At 46.4% G+C, this 15801-nt stretch overlaps 1 protein-coding gene across 45 annotated transcripts in view; it reads right to left on the bottom strand.

The window, feature by feature from the left end:
- Positions 1-15801, bottom strand: part of TRERF1 (transcriptional regulating factor 1) — a 292890-nt gene that overhangs the window by 60730 nt on the left and 216359 nt on the right. For all 45 annotated transcript variants that reach the window (XM_063633061.1, XM_063633067.1, XM_055264111.2 and 42 more), the window contains one exon: positions 14606-14717. The gene's annotated coding sequence lies outside the window, so the exon portion shown is untranslated. The remainder of the gene's footprint in view (positions 1-14605; positions 14718-15801) is intronic.

The following is a 15801-nucleotide window of genomic DNA, read 5'->3' on the forward strand; positions in this document are numbered from 1 at the left end:
CACCACAGTGCCAGTCTTTAATAGTTGTCTTGTTCACACCTAATTTGGCAGCAATTCTCTTTTGGTGGCTTGCTTTTATCACTTCTTTCCAAAGCATTCAACAGTGAAAAATGTGTTGCCCGTCACACATTCTCAGCTGAGGTAGAACAAGGTGACTCTTATTTTTCATTGAAATAGCACTTCTCTTTCTTTTTTGCATTTATAGTTCATTGGCTTAGATCACATTTAACTAATTTACATAATTACAATAACAGGGACAACTGGCATAAGCAGGTTTGGGGACCAACACAGCCCGTGACTACATTTGTGGGAGTGGGTGCTCTGTTTAGGGGAGGGCTAGCGAGTTGTGGAGAAGGCCAGCTGCCACTCAGTTACGTAGCGGCTGGTTACAGACAGTTCCACCTGCGTGTGAGTGTGACTTGCTAACTTTAACATGAGAAGCATGCTAGATGTCTCTGAACTATGCCGTCTGACATTGTGCTTCATGCACTCAAATGTCAGGTAAGTGTGTACAGGTCAGGCACATGCTCCTCAGGCAGAGCGCTGGGGTCCTGTGGTGCTCAGAGCCAAGCTGTCATGGGGCATGCACTCTGAAAACATTTTCTGAAGTGAGCAGACCTTTTTTTTTTTCAAAGGTCTTCAAGGTAAGATTTCTGACAAAGCTGACATTTAGACTTCACAGTTTAGGAAAGGGATGGGGAAGGGCAGGTCTATAAGATCTCCTAAAGTGTCTGGGATTAAATCCTCAGTTGGCCCCCAGTGCCCCAGGCTGAGCCAAATCCCTCAACTGTTTAGAGACGATGTGGAACCCTCTGCTCGTAAAGGGGGAAGAGGCCCAAGTCCATGACCTGAAGCTGAAAGGCCTCTAGAGGTCTCAGCAGATGACCCTGACCCCTGCTTCACAGAGAATGGGGGCTGCCAGCCTTTGCTCTCTCCACCTCCTCTCGCCAAACAAACTTTCACACCTCACCCCTGCCCTAACTCCTTTCTCTTCACTTATCTGAAACAACTGGAGACCCTTTACCCAGGATCCTGAATCAGAAACTGGGACCCCAAGGGCCCACCACCTCCCCATTCCCACTCACTTCCAAGAGATGATCAATTCCTGCCCACTTCTCCTGCACAGCCTTTCCCTGGCCATCTTCTCTCATTCCCTAATCCATGCTCCTCTGGTCAGGTCTCACCCCCTCCAGCCCTGCCACACCACCCTCTCCTTAAAACCTCCAATGCTCCCTCTGCCAACAGGTAAGTGTCCAAACAGCTCAGCTGGGCACAGAAAACCCTCACGATCTGGCCTCACTCACCTTTCCAGTGATTTCCCCACCCACTCAGATACACCCTGAGCACCTGTCCTATGAAGCCACATAAGGTTTCCAAAATGCTGGTCTTTCTGCTTGAAAGCTCTTTCTCCCATTCTCTACCTTCTCAGCCTAAAAGTTCCTGTTCAAACCTAACGTCTTTCATGAAGTCTTCCCTGATCCTCAGCCACTCATCATAACAAAACATTTATTGCATGCTCACTATATACCAGGTACAGTGGATGTAATGGAGGTGGGAACAGAGATGGTGTCAGTTATATAGGGCTTGCAGTCTGGGGGTGTGCATGTCAGCCAGAGACAAGTGCAATTTTACACCTGTCATGAGGAGCTATAAGACAGGGCCGAGGGCCGGGCACCGTGGCTCACTCCTGTAATCCCAGCACTTTGGGAGGCCGAGATGGGCAGGTCACCTGAGGTCAGGAGTTTGAGACCAGCCTGGCCAACACGGCGAAACCCCATCTCTACTAAAAATACATAATTGGCCAGGCGTGCTGGCACTCGCCTGTAATCTCAGCTACTCGGGAGGCTGAGGCAGGGGAATCGCTTGAATCCAGGAGGCGGAGGTTGCCGTGAGCCAAGATGGCGCCATTGCACTCCAGCCTGGGCAACAAGAGCGAAACTCCATGTCAAAACCAAAAAAAAAAAAAAAAAAAAAAGAGAGAGAGAGAGAGACAGGGCTGTGACCTTGGCAGAAAAGTCAGGGAAGGATCCTCTGAGAAAGTCACAGTGATGCTGTGATCTAAAGATGAGAAGGACATAGGGAGGGGAAATAGAGTGTGGAAAGCTGTATTCCAGATAGCATCAAGGACAGTATGGGCAAAGGCCCTGTGGCAGGTGGGAACAAGGTGGATGAAAAGAACGCCAGTGTGGCTGAAATGGAGGAAAAAGGAACACAGTGATGAAACTGGACAGGGGGCAAGGGCAAGACCATCCAAGGCTCTTGAGGCTAAGGATCCTCATCTTAAGGGCTCCCCTGAAGAGCAGGGGGAACCATTAAAGTATCTTGAACTCTGTGTGTGTGTGTGTGTGAGACCAAGCACATGTAACTGATCATATTTCTATTTTGAAAAGTTTGCTCTGGGCCGGGTGTGGTGGCTCATGCCTGTAATGCCAGCACTTTGGGAGGCCGAGGCAGGTGGATCATTTGAGGTCAAGAGTTCAAGATCAACCTGGCCAACATGGTGAAACCCCATCTCTACTAAAAATACAAAAAAATGAGCTGGGTGTGGTGGCGCATACCTGTAATCCCAGCTACTCGGGAGGCTGAGGCACAAGAATTGCTTGAACCCAGGAGGCGGAGGTTGCAGTGAGCCGATATCATGCCACTGCACTCCAGCCTGGGTGACAGAGTGAGACCCTGTCTCAAAAAAAAACAAAAACAAAAACAAAAAAAGCCAGCAACAATAAAAAAACCTTGCTCTGGCCACAGTATAGACCAAGGGTCAGCTAAGTTTTTCTGTTCAAGGCCAGATGATACATATTCCGGGCTTTGCCGCTGAGAGGCAAATACAGGCTATTATGTAGGGCTTAATAAGAAAGAAAATTCTACACATTTTTGAGAACACTGAAAATATAATGATAATTGAGTGAATGTAAATTTTTACAATACTGATCCTCTGCTGAAAAGAATAGGATTGTTTTTTGGAGAGGTAACACTTCCCCTTCAAAGAGAAGGAAAGTCAGTGTTCCCATATCATCAAATGCTCATCTGTAAAAGCAGCTCATGGACTGTGTGAAATCGACAGGCAGTGGCTAGATTTGGCCCCTGGACTGTAGTTTGCTGACCCCCAATGCAGACGATGGACTGGAGGAAGGTGAATGAGGACATGGGGCAACTTAGGTTTGCCATGGTCCAGGCCAGATAGCTTGGATGAGAGTGATGGAGGGGTGTTTTGGGGTGAACCTAACAGGATTAATGATAGAAGGGACCTATGGGGGTACAGGAGGGGGAGTCAGATGTGACCTAGATGTCAGGTTCGCATCTATGAAGCTTGGAGCACTGGGAGAGCTGTTTCACATGGAGACCTCAACAGGAGCTGTCACTGAGGCAGCTGGACCAAGGTTCCAAGGCCCAGAGAGGTTTGTGAGGCCCCTGAGAACGGGCAGTCACTGAAGCCAAGAACATGAAGAAAGGTGGCCAGCGCGCCGGTGAGCATGGGCCCAGCGCTCAAGGATCATCTCTTCCTCACAGCAGTCAGCACACTGCTTCAAATTGTTTCTTTTGTCTCCTCCATCAAACTGGGACTGCTTCCAAGGAGTGCCTCACGGTCAGCAGAATACCTGGCACCCACTAGGTGCTAAGGACATGACAGAGGAAGGCAGAGAGGGAGGGAGGATGTCGCGACTTTTGCTTCCACAGCAAACTCAGAGCCAATCACCTCAATTCACAACAGAAGCCGATTTCCTCCTCTTGCCCTGGTCAGCTGCCCCTCGCCTGTGGCCAGCCCTCCCCGGCAACTGCTTTTGAGAAGGGTCACTGGACCCTTCCCCAATCACTCTAAATCATCCAAGTGTGTGAGCACACACACGCATTTGCACACAAATCTCCTTCTGATCAACCCTGGGAACATGATTTGTGGTGATGGTGTATTGACAACACACTCATCAACTGTCAGCTCAACATGTCTAAATATTATGTCCCATCACCCAGAACATCATTTTTTTTAATTAAAAAAAAAAAGTTAAGTGGCAACCTCACAGCAAGGAGAGAGGAAGGAAAAAAAAGCCACAGGTTAAAGAAAATTAATTTATACTTTTTTCCATTTCTTTCCTTTTTTTTGAACAGAAGAGTAAAAAGCTCATAATTGCACCTCTTTAACAGCCCTGGGATGGGGGAAGTCAGTGGTGGGATGTGGGGTGGCCTGTTTCAGTGACCACATGGTATGTTCGCTTGACATCAGTGGAGCTCCCGGCTTGGAGACCAGTCTCCCTGGGCCACAGTCACGAACCCTCTGGCCCAGTGTAAAGTCTCTGAGAAGGACACCAAAGAATTCGTGAAAGGGTGTGCGTGTCCTCATGGCCAATAATAACATTCTAGAAAATATTTCATAATGACATTCTTGAAAATATTGCAAAAAGAATGGACATATACTATTTTGTTCTGTGAGGTCACAACAAACCTGTGAGGTCACAACTGTCTTCTCTGTTTGAAAGGAGGAAATTAACATGCAGGGGATGAACTTCCCAAGGTTGCATGATTGGTGAGGAAGGGCTAAGCCCCCAACCCTCTGCTGCCAAAGGACGAGGCTTCCTCTGATATTCTGTGGTGCCTCTTGTCCTCCCATTGCAGATCTGTTCAGCATGAAGCTACTTCCTCCTTGCAGGATCCTTCCAGCTTTTATCACTGGTTTTTGAAAGGCCAAGGAGAGAAAGTCTATGCCATAGTACAGGCATGTCCCATGAATCTGGCTGTCAGCTCCTAGCAAACTTCAATGCTGTAGTGTTTAGCCATGAACTTAGAAGTGTGAAAAAGAAGCTGATGCACTTTACACACACACACACACACACACACACAAAAGGTTCTGGGCTTAAAAGCTCCAGTTATCTGGACAAGTGTTTTGTTTTGTTATTTGTTCGTTTGTTTGTTTGAGATGGAGTCTCACTCTGTCACCCAGGCTGGAGTGCAGTGGCATGATCTCGGCTCACTGCAAGCTCCGCCTCCTGGGTTCACGCCATTCTCCTGCCTCAGCCTCCCAAGTAGCTGGGACTAAAGGTGCCTGCCACCACGCCCGGCTATTTTTATTTTTTTATTTTTTAGTAGAGACGGGGTTTCACCGTGTTAGCCAGGATGGTCTCAATCTCCTGACCTCGTGATCCACGCGCCTCGGCCTCCCAAAGTGCTGGGATTACAGGCATAAGCTACTGCGCCCGGCCCTATCTGGACAAGTTTTTACTCATCAGGAATATCTCATTGGAGAGAAACAAACGGATTATACGACAAATATTTTCCTCATGGAAACACCAAGAGCACTGCTTCTGGAGTCAAAGATTGGGGTTCAAATCTCAACGTTCCACTGGCAAAGTGAGTCCCTCCAGCAGGCCTATCTAACTTCGCTTTTGAGCCTCAATTTTGACATCTGTAAAACAGTAATAATAATACCTACTGTTCTGGATTTCTGAGAAGATTAAACAAGAGAAGGTACAGGACACATGTGCTCCCAGGGAGGACTTGAGCAGTCTCATTGCCTGGGGTGGGGCTTCTGTTGTTTTGTTTTGATATGGGTTACAGTTTAGACCAGGCTCAGTGACTCAGGCATGATTGAGTTGGTTTGGTTATTTGTTTCCTGGGCAACCTTCAGCCTTCCTTTTGTTTCAATCAGCAGAATGATGCTCAGGGGCAGAAACTGCCAGGAGTGGACGCAGGAGGGAAGAGAGAAGGGCAGCTTGGGCCCTTTGGGATAGGGACCAACGACCTTGCTTACTCTAACATCCCCTGAAGGCGTCTGTGTCCAGGGCACATTCATTTTATCCACAATGATGATCCAGGAAAGGCCATAGCTCGTTCAGTAGAATTGTTCACTGACAGCAGGAAACAGAATGCAAACATGCACATGACTGGCTCATCCTTGCAGGAAGTCAGAGAGAGAGAGGCCTACAAGTCTACATTGGTCAGTGCAATTCAAGGGGTGCAAAAGAGGGAATCAGTGTGGCCACGGGTCAGGCTGAGTTCTCCAACTTGGCGTTACTGGTAACGAAGGTGGTTTTCTTTTTTTTTTTTTTTTTTTTGAGACGGAGTCTCGCTCTGTCGCCCAGGCTGGAGTGCAGTGGCGTGATCTCGGCTCACTGCAAGCTCCGCCTCCCGGGTTCACGCCATTCTCCTGCCTCAGCCTCTCCGAGTAGCTGGGACTACAGGCGCCCGCCACCACGCCCGGCTAATTTTTTGTATTTTTAGTAGAGAGGGGGTTTCACCGTGGTCTCGATCTCCTGACCTTGTGATCCGCCCGCCTCGGCCTCCCAAAGTGCTGGGATTAAAAGCGTGAGCCACCGCGCCCGGCCACGAAGGTGGTTTTCTACTTTCTGGGATATGGCTTTCAAGCAGTTCAAGACCCCAGAAGAGGAAATGAGATGCAATTATTTAGTGGCAATCTAAAGCTCAAGTGTATCCAGTAGAATATCACTTTACCTGGTATCGCCATCTTAAAAAGTTAGAAGGGGTGGGCCCTGTTAGCTGGAGTCATTTCAGTTCCTCTATAATACCAGATAAAGTGATATTCTACTTCGTTTTCTGTTTCAAGAGGGTACCCAGCTCTCCAATTCCAGAAAATTGGTAGTAACTCTGTCCATATTTACCATTTCCTTACTTTTAATTACAGCCGTTCCTGCTTAAGTGACATCCCCCTTTAAGGAACTGGGGACACACTGTCTGGAAGGGCTGTCCCAGGAGATCGGGTCTGGAGTGGCCTCTGTGGCCACATGTGCCACCTGATCTGATGGGCACATGGGCCTTCCCTGGTGGAAGCTCCTGACTCCCTCAGAGCTCATGCCGGCCTCACAGACATGGAAAAAGAAAAAATGAGGCCAATCTAACCCTGACAGTTTGTGGGGGACACTCTCATACCCATTATTTCTCTGTGAGGCAGGCCCAGCAGGAGGTTTTATTTCCATCTTGAGATAAGCTATGGAAGCTCCGAGGGAGGAAGACAGAGTTCCAAAGGGTCACACATCCTGGTAGAAGCCAACTCAAGGGAGATGAGAACCAAAGGCGCCCGGTCCCAGGCCAAAGAGCCTCCGAAGACCACAAACCACTGCTACTAGAACGAGGCCAGAGCCTCCGCATGGCTTGAGTGCTGTCCAAAACTACAAACAAGAAGGCATCACTGAAGTGCAAAGAAACAAACTCCTATTTGTTTCTATTTCATCCGTAAAAATGTCACAGCTTTCTCTGAATAGCTCTCATGTTGTCCTCCTTTTTCTCTCCACTCTTGGCCTCCTGGACCTGAACCAAGTCTCTCCCTCTCCTCTTAGTTCCGTGAACACAGATTATCTCCCTCTTCACAGGACAGTCACAGGAAATCTAAACATTTTCCGATGGGGTTCTTTTAAGCCCACTTCCCCTGTCCTCCACCCACCCCCCACCCTGTTGCTGTGTATTCAGGAAATGCAAACCCAATATAAAGATAACCCGGACCAAACAGAAAAAGAGATGTGCCCTGTGACCTGGTTGGGCAAATGACTTCCCCTCCTTGCACCTCAGACTCAGCTTCTGCAGAATAAAGTTGGACCCAAGGAGCTCCAAGCCTCTGTTGGACAAACCTCCTGAGACCCTGCCTGGCCTGTCCCAGGACACTGAACAATCTTGGGCCAGGATATTGAGATAGTAGGGTTTCCCACCAATGACACCTGATCCCTAAGGATCTGAGCCCTTCGGGGAAACGGTGCTGGAAGTCAGGATGTCTGGATTGCAGTCTTAGTTCTGCCTCTTTTGGAAAAGGGAAGAGAGTGAGTAGGGGTAGGAATTAGGGGTAAGAAGTAGGGGTAGCTCTAGCTATAATGTAATTTTTTTTTTTTTTTTTTTTTTTTTTTTTACACGGAGTCTTGCTCTGTCTCCTAGGCTGGAGTGCAGTGGTGCAATCTCAGCTCACTGTAACCTCCACCTCCTGGGTTCAAGCAATTCTGCCTCAGCTTCCTGAGTAGCTGGGATTACAGGCATGCGCCACCACGCCCGGCTAATTTTTTTTTTGTATTTTAGTAGAGACAGGGTTTCACCATATTGGCCAGGCTGGTCTTGAACTCCTGATCTCATGATCTGCCTGCCTCAGCCTCCCAAAGTGCTAGGATTACAGGCGTGAGCCACCACGCCCGGCCTTAATGTTGCAATTAAAATAATAGAATAATGGATATGACTGGTATAATAAATAATGAAATATTTTTAGAAGGGTTCCACCAACAGTGAGAAGGAGCCAGTGGCCAATCTCCAGGGCAACATGTGAAGATTTGATGTAGAGCACATTTCCACCGCTTTTATGTGGCTCTTTAAGCACAGGAGCTCTTGGCTGGGGCACCTCCTGTCTCTATACCTGCAATAACCCTGGCACCCCAAACTCCTCAGATAATGTGCCCCCTGACTTCCTGGTCCTGAAAAGGGTCTTCATCTGCATCTAGGACAATCCCTTGTTGCACTGCACAGAGCTAGCCGACAAACAGAACTCAACCTGAGGTGTCATCTGATGAAGAATGTTTAATCTACCAGGTAAGCTCTCCATGGGCAAGGTCAGTTGGATGGCGTTAGTAATCGATCTTGGCTCACAGCTCTGAGTAACCAGAATACAGAAGGGGCAGGAAGGATGAATCATGATCATGACAGAGGCTGTTAACAGACTTTGAGGTTTGCTGGTGGGGACCACGGGTGGGGTGGGGCTGGGCATTTAACTCCAGGCAAACAGGCTTGGCCACTCGGCTGGGTTGGAAATGTCCAATCATCTTGGGAGACTGGGATAACAAAGAAGCCCCCTCCCTAACTCTAACAATGTCCCTGCTTAGTCCCCCTAGAAACCTTCACCCTTCTAAATATTTGAGCAATGCCTGGAAAAAGATAAGAGGTGAACTTCAAATAATTTTTTGGTGCTCCCAAGAGGCTGAACTTTTAAAGTTTCCAATCCCTGTTTTACAGAAGTGAGGTGGTAGCCCAGATGAGCTGAAACATTAGTCAGAGAGACAGAAGCCACGTGGAAACCCATTTAAGACCTCCATGTTCATCAGCTATGAGTGGTCAAACACACTTGGGAAACCTGGTGTCAAATGTTAGCTGCAGGACTTCTGAGGGCTTTTGATAATGGGAGATGGCGCTTCAAGAGGGATCACAAAGGCCATCTGTGGGGCTTTCTAAACCCCAGTTCCTACCACTTCTACACCCAGGATGCATGAGGCTCCTTCTCCAGCAGCCTCACCTTGGCTGCCCCATAAGACCAGCTCAAATCATCATCCAGCCTCATCCAGGAAGCCCTCCGTGACCATTCAAGGACACCGTGCTTTTCCCTCTTGGATATCCACTCTGAGTACCTAACAATCTTATGAAGATATTTTAGACTTTATGCGTTTTTTTTTGGTTATAAAGTCCTCTTGTGATTAATAGACTTTAGAGTAGTTTTAGATTCACAGCAACTTTATGCATTCTTTTATACTACTTGCCCACTATACAAAGCCCAGAGTCGCTATAAATAGCAGGCTTTGAAAAAGACTTGTTGCCTGATAGATATCAAATCAGGAAACGACACATGGCTAGGTGTAATATAAAGCCATTTATTAGAAGAGGGCGTGAAAAGTGAAGTCTCATGCCAGCTATAAGAATAGAGCTAAAGGACATTCACAACCCTTCTCCCCCAGCCCCATCACTGCTGAAAATGCGTCCTCAGAGCAGTAATGCCATCCCTTGATCTGGGGGCCCTGCAAGGGAAACCTCCCCAGTGAGTCCACGCAGCCCCAGCCCCACCACAGCACCAGGACACAGGGCACAGCTCAGCAGGAGGGCCAAGATCTGGAGTTTGGAGGTCTAGGCCCCATTTTCAGAACCCCTGGTTTACATCTTCCACAAACACTGGCCAGACCAGTGCGTTCTATCTTCCCTCAGATTATTTTTTAAAACACCCAAGTTCAAAGAACATCATAGAGAGGCTGGGATTCCCACATTTACATTAGATTTCTGCCTCCATTTTCATCTCATTTTATAAACTGGCTTCGTCAATTTAAAAGCATCACCAACAAGAGCACTGGCCTTGAAGCGGTCTGTTCTCAGTCATAGTTATATGAACCACCACTGACCAAGTGCTGATGATGTTCAAGCTCTGTGTTACAAGCTCTACAGGCATCATTTCATTAAGTCCTTGAACAGCCCTATCCACTGTCCCCATGTGACCAATGAAGAAACAGAAGCTCAGAGAGATTCAGCTATTAAGTGGCAGAGGTAGGTTCAAACTCAGCTCTTTCTCCCTGCCCCTCAAAGCCCAAAAGCCAAACCACTGTGCTCTGTAGACTCCTCTCCAATGAAAGGCACACCACCATGAAGAAGAAAAACCAATCGCAGGAAGGATGGGGAGAGGGGAAAAGGAAGAAGAGGCAGAGGGAAGGGAAGAAGGTGAGAAGGAGAGAGTAGCATAAGGAGGAAAGGAAGCCAAGGTCTGGATGAGAAGCCCATGGGATCTGGCTTCAGGTTCAGGAGACTTTTTGCAGGACGGGAATGAAGCAGGAGGGCTGCTGGTGACTGCCAGACAAACAAGCCACAAAATATGGAGAAGCCATTTCCTCCCTCAAGGAAGATAAACAATAGATTCATAAACAAATTGTACAAAGCTGTTCAGCTAGTTAAAACGTTTTGGTAGCAACTCATATTCTTTGCGGGACTAAAGTTTGTCCTTGCCAATGGTCAACAGTTATCGTGGGGAGAGAGGAGAGGAGAGGGACATATTCTCTCCCACCCTTTCACCTGCTAGGCCTATGGCTATACCCTCTCTGAAATTCAGGTCACTCTTCTGTGAAGAAATAGAAATTCCTGCCCTCCTGACTATTGTGGAGAAGAAAAAGATATACTTTTGGCAATATGGCAGACCAGATACCTTACTTGCCCCTCCTAATGGAAAGAACTAATATGCTGGATACAATTTGAGATATAAAGACTGAATAGACATTGCTGATATAGTACAAATGAAAAGACCAAAACAAACCCAAAGCAGGAACCTTGGAAGGTGAGCTGGCATCAAAGCTGGCTTTTGCCCTGAGGGTTTCTGCTGAAACCTGGAGATTCTAAGTTTCCCAATGACAGCAGCACAGGGTTAAGAGTCTAGGGAGACCCCTCCACAAAGTTAGGACTTTAAATGGCTCCACTCCACAAAATGCATTCGACTTGGTGAATGAGAAGTAAATGCACAAAACAGAAAGAGACTGCAAGAAAACTGGACCTTAGGCTGGGCAGAATGTGGGGAAAAACTCTCTCTTGAAAATGTGTAACCATAGCTGGACTTCACCCAGGTTTGTAGCCTAAATTATATTGGGTAGCCAGGAAAGCCTTAACTAGAAAATTAATTTAAAGTGATTTTTGTTGGTAATGCCCACCAGACAACCAGCAGAAGTTAACCAAATCCTCTCTGGGAAAGACAACTCAACCCACACCTCAGATAATTCCCAAAGATAAAGTGCCAAGAAAAAATGAGCAATTCACAGGAAACAAGGCATTATGAATACCAGCCAGCAGAAACAACAAGTGGCAGAACCAGACCTGCAAAGACTTGAGATTTGGGAATTACAAGACACAAAATTATAAAATTTCTAAATAGCAAATTTAATATTTTAAGAAATAAACATCTTCAAATATGAGCAAGAAATGAGAGACCAGAAAAATCACCAAGCAGAACTTCTAGAAATGACAAATAAATAAAGCAAAAAGAAAAAAATCCAATGAATGGGTTAAACAGCATTTAAGACACATAATAAATTAGTTAAATAGAAGATAGTTTTTTGTTTTTGTTTTTGTTTTTTGAGACAAAGTCTGGCTCTGTCGCCCAGGCTGGAGTGCAGTAGTGTGGTCTCGACTCACAGCAACCTCCACCTCCAGGGTTCAAGTGATTCTTGTGCCTCAGCCTCCAGAGTAGCTGGGATTACAGATGCGTGCCACCATACCTGGCTAATTTTTGTATTTTTAGTAGAGATGGGGTTTCACCATGTTGGCCAGGCTGGTCTTGAACTTCTGACTTCAGATGATCCACCCGCCTTGGCCTCCCAAAGCGCTGGGATTACAGGCATGAGCCATTCCCCAGGCCAGAGATAGATTTGAATAAATTATTCAGAGTTCAGCACAGAGAGAAAAAGAGATGAAAATGTAAAATAGGTTGAGGGCGGTGGCTCACGCCTGTAATGCCAGCACTTGGGGAGGCTGAAGCGGGTGGATCACTGGAGGTCAGGAGTTCAAGACCAGCCTGGCCAACAGGGTAAAACCCCGTTTCTACTTAAAATACAAAAATTAGTGGGACACAGTGGCTCACACCTGTAATCCCAGCACCTTGGGAGGCCGAGACGGGCGGATCACTTGAGGTCAGGAATTTGAGACCACCCTGGCCAACATAGTGAAATCCCATCTCTACTAAAAATACAAAAATTAGCCAGGCGTGGTAGTGGATGCCTGTAGTCCCAGCTACTCGGGAGGCTGAAGCAGGAGAATTGCTTGAGCCCAGGAGGTGCAGGTTGCAGTGAGCCAAGATCGTGCCACTGTACTTCAGACTGGGAGACAGAGAGAGATTCCGTCTCAAAAACAAAACAAAACAAAACAAACAAACAAACAAAAAAAGCTAAGGTAGCTACTCGGGAAGCTGAGGTGAGAGTATCACTTGAGCCCAGGAGTTTGAAGCTAGCCTGGGCAAGAGAGCAAGACCCTGTCTCTAAAAATTATCTGTCTGTCTGTCTATCTATCTTTCTGTCTGTCTGTCTATCTATCTATCTATCTATCTATCTATCTATCTATCTATCTATCTACATACATACATATATCTAGATAGCTGGATAACCCCTGAAAAAACACACACAGAGTCTGTTTTTTTCTATCTATCTATCTATCTATCTATCTATCTATCTATCTATCTATCTATCTAATCATCTATCCAGGTAGCTAGCTGCGTAACCCCAGAAATAACAGATATAGAGTGTGTAAGTTCCAAATAAGAAGATGGAAAATGAAATGAGGGGGGAAAATACCTCAACCTAAAAGAAAGAGCAGAAAAAATTAAACACATATAAAGATGGTAGAAATAAATCCCAATTCATCAATATAATACACCAGTTCTAAACATCTATGCACCAAACAGCATTGCCTCAAAACATATAAAGCAAAAATTTCAGAATTGCAAGGAGCAATTGACAAATCCAGTGGGAGGCTTTAACACACCTCTCTCAATAATTGATAGATAATCAGACAAAATCAGAAAAGAATATATTATAGATGATTTGAGCTGCACAATAAGCTAACTTATTTTTCAATGATGGTATATAGAAAACTATATCCAATATTTAAAGATTTTTTTTGAAGTACTTATGGGACATTTAAGAAAAAAGTTGCAGAGATAAAAATGTAAAAAAGGAGCACACGGAAGTAGTTCAATGCATATTTCAAACTCTCTCTAAGGGTCTAAACGTATTTCGTCTTAAAAGACAGAGACCCTGTCTTTCTTCTTCACTGATATATCTCCAGAGTCTAGCACAGTGCCTGTCACAAAGGAGGCTGTAAATAGCCACTGAAGAACGAATGGTGAATGAATGATTCTCTACTGAAGATGGTGCAGGTTGCATGAGCAACCAGCAAGGCAGATGCTGGAGGTAACTAAAGCCCTTTCCAATATGGAGGGGACGAGAGGACAAGGTGACTGGCACCAGTCGCTAGGGAGAATTTATACCAAAAAAAGAAAGATGGAGTCATGACAGCCAAATCTTCAAATCTTCAAACCCAATGAGAGAGGCATGTGGAAGAGTCTTTGAAAGCCAAGTCTTTGTGGTTCCTAATGGCGGAGAAGAGACCAGCAGACAGAACTTTCTAACAACTAACTGTCCAACACTGGCTGGAAACTGGCCTGACTGATCATCTAAGGCCTCTTATGACTCTGTGTGGGACAGAAGTCTGTCTGGCAGGTACTGGGACTCTCAGGTAGTGGACTGAGTAGTCTTTCCCATTCTATCCTGTCTCAGAGATTTTTTCATTCAAAATTCCCTGGATACCCCATCGTGTAAGACCTGTCCAAGGTCCCAGATTCAGGAGGTGGTGGAAGAATAATAAGAGCTCCATTCTAGACACTCAACTCAGTCCTTTCTGCTCCCTATCAGCCTCTCCTTTAACCAAAATGAGCATGCTTTTTTTTTTTTTTTTTGAGATGGAGTCTGGCTCTGTCGCTCCGGCTGGAGTGCAGTGGCGCAATCTCGGCTCACTGCAAGCTCCGCCTCCCGGGTTCACGCCATTCTCCTGCCTCAGCCTCTCCCAGTAGCTGGGACTACAGGCACCCGACACCATGCCCGGCTAATTTTTTTTGTATTTTTAGTAGAGACGGGGTTTCACCGTGGTCTCCATCTCCTGACCTCGTGATCCGCCCGCCTCGGCCTCCCAAAGTGCTGGGATTACAAGCGTGAGCCACCGCACCCGGCCAAAATGAGCACGCTTTAACCTGTAAGGCTGACACATACTTTCTAAGTCTACCCTCATCCCAGGAAACCTCATTCTTCTAGCACATAGCAAGGGATTACAAACGGATACAGAATGTGTTAAAATGAAGGCATGAAGGAAATTCCTCAGCCTTCCAGAAGAAGGAAAGCAAGCTCACCTTGACCTCCGCAGATGGCTGAGTTGGGGGCCTGGTTCTGGGGGCTTCTCCTGCGGTCGGCCAGTCATGCTGCTTTCATGCTGCTGGACAGGTGGGAAGAGGAGGCCTGGTCCTGTGGGGAAAAGAAGAAGGAAAGGTCATTTCCTCATCATTTGCTCCTAGCTCTCCATCACCATCCTGCAGAAGACACTACCAGAAATCCCAGGGAAATTCCCAAGGCTTTCCTCACCTACTCTTAGGTAATGAGGAAGCAGACAGGCATGCATTCAACAAACATTTCCAAAGGCCTACAATGTGCCAGGCAGGGCACTGAGGAATGAGGCCATGGAGATGAACTGGATGCAGTCTCTGCACTTAGGAGAGAGACAGAGAGAGAGAGAGAGAGAGAGAGAGACAGAGAGATCTGAGTTTCATTATAATATCATTTGCTAAGTGCTGTGATTCCCCAAATCCATTCAACAGCTGACTTTCCTCATGGGGGAGCTACAGCAGCTTACAGGTGCCTTGGCATACAGCTTCTCAAGTTATTTGTCATGAAGAACCAGTTTTTTTGTTTTGTTTTTTTTTCTAAGACAGAGTCTCACTCTGTTGCCCAGGCTGGAGTGCAATGATGTGATCTTGGCTCACTGCAACTTCCGCCTCCCAGGTTCAAGCAATTCTCCTGCCTCAGCCTCCCAAGTAGCTGGGATTATAGGTGCCCACCACCACACGTGGCTAATTTTTGTATTTTTAGTAGAGACGGGGTTTCACCATGTTGGCCAGGCTGGTCTTGCACTCCTGACCTCATGATCTGCCCGCCTCGGCCTCCCAAAGTGCTGGGACTACATGCATGAGCCACCGTGCCCAGCCGAAGGACCAGTTTTTAAAAAAATTTCCACACCATTAGAGATGACTACTTTAATAAAATATAGTAAAAATAACTGCTAGAAAAAGGAAATGAAAAGATACTGATACAAAGTGCAAGCTCACTTTTAAGTTCTTTGATTCAACAGATTATTCTGTCAAATCGGCATGAAAGTTACTAAGCACCGACTCAATTTCTGAACTTATCTCATGGACCGCTAAAGAGTTTGCACAGCTGAGTAGTAGCATTGCTACAGTAGACACTTCCACACTGCACACCTTTCCTAAGATGTCTAGCTGATATGTTCAGAGAGGGAGGCTAGAAAGAAAAATGATTTCAAATTCACTCTCCG

The sequence above is a fragment of the Symphalangus syndactylus genome, chromosome 23 (genome assembly GCF_028878055.3).
Source record: "Symphalangus syndactylus isolate Jambi chromosome 23, NHGRI_mSymSyn1-v2.1_pri, whole genome shotgun sequence".
In the NCBI taxonomy this organism is placed as follows: Eukaryota; Metazoa; Chordata; class Mammalia; order Primates; family Hylobatidae; genus Symphalangus; species Symphalangus syndactylus.